The following is a 6,121-nucleotide window of genomic DNA, read 5'->3' as shown; positions in this document are numbered from 1 at the left end:
TTTCAAGGTCATTTTGTGGAAATTCCAAGGCGGTGCGAAAGACAGTATTTCATAACTATAAATAGGAGTCCCTAGGATATCCTATATAATCTTCTAGGGTTTAAGGAGTGGAGCCAAAGGGTGGAGAAGATCCCTAATGGTTTTTCTTTCTCTTCCTTAGTTTATTTTCATGTTTTATTTAAGAGTTTTTGGTTTAATCATGTCTATAGTTAACTAAACCTCTTAGCTAGAGCTAAGAGGTGAAGCTTGTAGCATGTTGGGATGATTTTCTTACTTTGATTCTTGTTCTTGTTAAACTTTATTGATTTCTAGTTTGATATTAAAGGAATATTTTCAGTTTTATATGATTTATTGTGACTCAAATTATAATAGATACTGTGATAACTTTGGATATCTTCTTTTCCTGTTTTGAGATTGTGAGATTGGTAAATCCTGTTGTTCACCATCGTCTCCTGGGCATGGTAGGAAATGGATTCCCTTCCAATCATCACAATATTCTTTCATATATGGCTAGATCAATGAAAAGTTTAGATTTGGTTTAATTACTTTATCTTCCAAGTGGATAGGATAGGACTCCAAATCCAATTGTGTCTCTTGAATCAAGTAAGGTAGCATCCTGATAGCTACAAGTGGATCCTTGGCACCTTAGTTCCCACCTTTAAATTCATAAGTTTTAATCAACATTATTCACACTCACTTTCAATTATTTTAGAATTCAATTTTAGATCTTCTTCTAGTTCTAGTTCTAGTTATTTTCAGAATACGTACAAGTTTAGTCCCTGTGGATTCGACGTCGGTCTTACTGAGTTATTAATACACCCCAACCCTACACTTGAGTTTGTAAACAAGTTTTTGGCGCTGTTGCCGGGAACTACGGCTGCGTTTTTGTGAGATTAATTGGTATTAGAATTAGGTTAAGACTAGGGTTTATTTTTCTACTATGTTTCTAGGTTAGGATTTTTTCTAAAATTATTTTTAGAAACTAATATTGTTTTATGTTTTGTAGGATCCTAACATAACAACTCTTATTTAGTAATTTTGTTCCAACCCTCTCTCTTACCTTTTCTAGATCTCTTATTTGTTTTAGTTTTTCTAGTTTTCTTTTTTAGGTTTAGTTATTTAGTTACTTGAGGGTTGAGAGTGTTTCATGCCTAAGTGGGTTCGTGACAACACCCTTTGTCTCTTGAGTGAAGGAGGATTAGTCAAAGGGTTGCCTATCCATCACAGGATTAGACACCACTTGAGACCTCCGAGTCAATAGAAGTGATGGATGTAAATCAACCTCAACCTCTAGTTGAGGAAGTTCAAGATGAAAATGAGGTGCATAATACACATCCGCTTCATGATTTACAAGATTATTTACAACTGGTGGGGGTGAGTACATCGTCTTGCATGATATTTCCAATGAATGTAGGAACCATGGATGTTAAACCAGGGGTAATTTAACTCCTTCCTAAATTTCATGGACTAGAATATGAAAGTCCATACTTGCATATGAAAGAGTTTAATGAGATAATATTTATATTATACTTTCCAAATGTGTTTGAGGACACGGTAAGGTTGAAATTATTTCCTTTCTCTCTGAAAGAAAAGGCTAAGTCGTGGTTGCATTCCTTAAGACCACGGTCCATTGACACATGGGCTGAGATGATAAGGGAGTTCCTTAAAAAGGTCTTCCCATATCACAAAACGAATACCTTAAGGAAAACAGTCATGAATTTTGCGCAAAAAGAAGATGAGACATTTTTCCAATGTTGGGAGTGATTTAAGGATCTTATAAACTCATGTCCACAACATGGCTACGAAACATGAAGGATAACAAGCTTTTTCTATGAGGGATTGACCTTCTCCATTCACCAATTTGTGGAGATGATGTGTAATGGGGAATTCATGAACAAGGAAGCCGATACTGCGTGGGATTATTTTGATAAACTCGCAAAAAATGCACAATCATAAGATACCTCCTCAAGAACTACCACTTCTAAGCCTACTTAATTAAAGGAAAGGGGAGGAATTTATATCTTAGAAGAGGAAGATGATGTAATACAAGATTGGCCAAACTCACAAGAAAATTCAAGGCCATGAAACTTAAGAAGGCAGAACACGAAAAGGCTGCGGAAGTTGTTTGTGGTATTTGTCCTTGCAACATACATACAACTAAGAATTGCCCAACAATTCCTTCCTTTCAAGAGATATTGAAGGAGCAATCGAATTCCATGAACAACTACCAAAGACCTTTCAGTGGACCCACCTCAAACACATATAACTCAAGTTGGAGGAACTATCCAAATTTTAGTTGGAGAAATGGACAAACTGCTAGTCCTCAAGAGATCCTTAACCAATTTTTGAATCAAAGGAAACCTCAAGAGGATCTAGTCTTAAAACATATTCAAAATCAAGAGCTTTTTAACTAGGGTATGTTACAAGTCTTTCAAGACCTTATAAAAGCCATATAAGGGCTTGAGATAAAAAATTTGATTAGGGAGAAAGGGATCCTTCCAGACTAACCTCTCCCCAATCCAAAATCACAATATGAAATAAGTGACCCAAGATCTTCAAGTTAGATGGAGCAGGCTAAGTTTATCACCAGGAGTGAGAAGATTATTGACAAAACTATTCTGGCGAGGGCTGAAAAGCCTAAGGACTCGGAAGAAGCTAAGAATGATAAACCTAGCAATGCTCCACATGGGTTAAAACTGAAACCTCAAAGTAAGTCGATTGCACCATTTCCTCAATGGTTGATTGTACTAAAACCTCTAGCTAACTCGCAAGATATTCTAGATGTGTTAAAACAAGTGAAGGTCAATATTCCTGTAACGCCCCGTACCTTCTCGTACTCGGGTGCTACCAAGTAACTCGAGTCAGTACGTATTAACCCAACTTATTTGAACATCTATGCTCATTCTAGTTTGAATCCACCGTTCGTCAGGATTACAACATTCCTTGAATGGTCCATCCTTTGAAGACACAAATTAGATGGTCTGGGTTCATATTCAACCCCGGATCACACCTAAACACTCCTTAAAGAACCCTTAGGGTTATTAATAACTAGATACACATCAATCCAACTGATGGGTTAGTTGAATGATTAGGATGTGGTAAATTAGTAATAAGGTATTCATGTGTTATGGCCCACATAATAGTTAAAGTTAGTTAAGGAGTAGATACATTAATTATAGCAGTTGATCATCGTGACCGTATGAGTTTAGGCTAGAGCGACCTACGACGAAACTGTAAGGTCTGAGGTCAAACCACCTTAAATTAACTCTTGCTTGCTCATGGTAGGGTTGCGTCATGAATGATCGACCTGTGATTTGAGCCGAAGGTTGAAGTCTTCAGTACCATATTCATTTGCTCACGAAGATCAATCAAATCTCAATTTTATCCTAAATAACTGCGTATAATCTTTCAATCCAACTGTGAGTTAGGCAACCCATTTGATCAACCTTTAGATCAATCCAGAAGGGGTAATCTTCATCCGTAACTAGGATATCCAACCATTGACTCTTAGAGCCGGACCATCAATGACTCTGACCCTTAAATCGACCATCAAAACCATCCAATGCGAGCCATTGGAAGGCCTTTATCTTAGATCATCTTAGAATTAGGACCTAAATCAGGAGGATCATCATTTATTCACTCCACACGAATCATCAATCAATGCACAACAAGTAGCCCACAACTTACATATAGGCATGATAATAATAATAATAATAAATAAATAAATAGATAGATAAATAGATAACAATGAGTATAGGTAGTAACAATGATGTTGATAATAATAATAATATAAAATCATGAGACAGATAGTCCTAATAACCTATAGAGCCGGACCCACAATAGAAAATACATGCATGTGTGAAAATAATAATAATAATAATAATAAAAGGGAAATAATTAATGATAATTATAATAGTAATAAAATTAATATTAATATTAGTATTTAGATTAGTGATATATTATGAAGGTCTTGAATGTACACGACACCCATTAGGACCCCTTTTAACCGTTGGCGTCCAATTTCGGGATGTTCTGACCATTAAATTGATGAGAATCCACCAATATAACCCAAATCAAGTTGTGGGCCCCACCTAGGACTTAGATATGCCTGATCTTTAGTTAGGGGACCGATTTAGACCCATAGAGCACCATGGATGGAGTGAATTTTCCAAGAGCATCATGGTGGACCCCACCTAATGGGGTGCATGTGCACAGCTGGTGCACACTCGCTGTGCACCGTATCAACAGAGGCATTCAAAGCTGCCTTGACCGAGCTTTCTCAAAAAGGAGAAACTCTCTCTCTCTCTCTCCCTTTAGTTTCAACAGCGAATGGACGATGTCCATATTTTTTTATTGTGGCCCACAAACCAAGGCCCACGCCAATGATCTGAACCGTCCATCTGGTCCGGATGACTCCTTTGACCAAACCCTACATAACTCCATAATTTGTAGCACGTATGCATGCCCACAATTCAAGGTGCAAACAAGCCCTACAAACACAAGTTTTTGAAAATAGAAACTGTTCTCCGCCAACTTAGCAATCCATGTGTGCTGCTCTCTCAAAATCCTAGCCATCCATGAGATGCAATCCTAGCCCTTCAAAGCTAGGTTTTTATAAAAGAAAGAGAATGAGAGAGAGAATCGACCGTTTTCTTCCTTCCTTCGAACCCACTAGCCAACACTTCTCTAAGCTTCTAAAATCCTTACCTATAAGCTTCCTAGGGCCTATATAAACCTTCTTAAAGGGTTGGATTGGAGGAAGGAGACGTGGTTTTTAAGATGCCATTAATGGCCGTATCTTTCTTCCTCGTTCGAACCGCATCAAGGTAACTCAAGTCGGGCTGAGTTCTGGTCAGGTTGGAGCTCCTGTTGGCAGTGGTTGAAAGAGAGAGGAGAGAGGTAGATGGGGAGAGATGTGGTGGACAAGCTACACTCACATTGAATGTGAGGGTTGCCGCACCAGGCTATTGCACCAACCGATTCGGCTGAGTTGAGGTGCGGTCTAAGTCGGGTCTGGTTCGGGCCATGTTGAGAACCTAGTAAGGGAGAAAAATGGAAGAAAAGGAGAGAGGATGTAGCAAAAGACATTTCTGTAGAGTATTTTCATCGTGCCTAATGCTCTTTTAGTCGAAAAGGTCCTCTAGATTTGGGTATCTGTAGTTCCTATTGCAGCCATTTACATATGGGTCTGAATGGATCACGCAGAGGAGCTTCGGAAACCCCTCGAGTATTGTCGCTTCTCTTATCTCATCTTGAAAGATCTGTTCAAAAGAGTGAGAAGATACTGGAGATAATTAAAAAAGAAAGAAATCATTATAGTTTTCCATGGTTCTAGAGCTCCCAACTTGAGATTAGGCAGTACATCGATCGAATTTTCAAGTATTCAAACTGCAGCCTGTCTTGCTTCATCCTTGCACATATTTACATGGACATATTCCTTCAACAACCAGACATTCATCTTACTTCCCTCAATGTCCACCGGATCCTAATCACGAGTGTGGTGGTAGCAGCCAAGTTCATTGATGTTGCATTTTTCAACAATGCATATTATGTTAAAGTTGGTGGAGTCGATGCTTTGCGGATGAACAGATTAGAGCTAAAATTCCTGTTCGGCTTGGATTTTAGACTTCATGTGAATCTAGGGACATTTGGGAGGTACTGTTTACAGTTAGAGAAAGAAGCTACTGGAGGAGCACATCCGATAGAGTGACCGATTTAGGTCTATGGATTGAACGGTTGGCCTAACAAGGAAGATGTGGGTGCGGATATTACATTGCACCAACGTGACTCAGCTAAACCGAGCTTGAGTCAGGCCTGGACATCCATTGTTGGATGTTCCCAGCTAGAAGAGAAGAAAGAGAGGTAGAAGAGAGGAAAAGGAGTGAGTGAGTGGGTGTGTTGCCACACTAGTTCGACTCGGCTGGGTCAAGGAGCTGAGTCGAGACCGAGTCAAGTTCGGTTTAGTCCAGTGCACCGTTGCAACCTTCTCACGAGATCGGGTTGAGTCCTACGAACCAGTCCACTTAGGTATGCAACTTCCATTTTTTGTTATACATTTAAATCATGGAAATCAAATTATCATTATTTTTGCTATTGTTAGGAGTTATTATTAGATGCTATA

The 6,121-nt window shown here is 38.8% G+C and overlaps 1 non-coding gene and 1 pseudogene across 1 annotated transcript; one reads left to right on the top strand and one right to left on the bottom strand.

The window, feature by feature from the left end:
• Nucleotides 1-1,694: 1,694 nt before the first annotated feature.
• LOC131226501 (small nucleolar RNA R71) lies at nt 1,695-1,802 on the bottom strand. Its single transcript, XR_009161879.1, has one exon. It is a non-coding gene; the product is annotated as a small nucleolar RNA R71 (small nucleolar RNA).
• A 2,986-nt stretch (nt 1,803-4,788) lies between these two features.
• LOC131224929 (cyclin-P3-1-like) lies at nt 4,789-5,719 on the top strand (annotated as a pseudogene).
• Nucleotides 5,720-6,121: the final 402 nt, after the last annotated feature.

Source organism: Magnolia sinica, chromosome 14 (assembly GCF_029962835.1).
Source record: "Magnolia sinica isolate HGM2019 chromosome 14, MsV1, whole genome shotgun sequence".
Classification (NCBI taxonomy): domain Eukaryota; kingdom Viridiplantae; phylum Streptophyta; class Magnoliopsida; order Magnoliales; family Magnoliaceae; genus Magnolia; species Magnolia sinica.
Note: the sequence above shows the minus strand (reverse complement) of the source record. Positions and strands in the feature narration are given on the sequence as shown.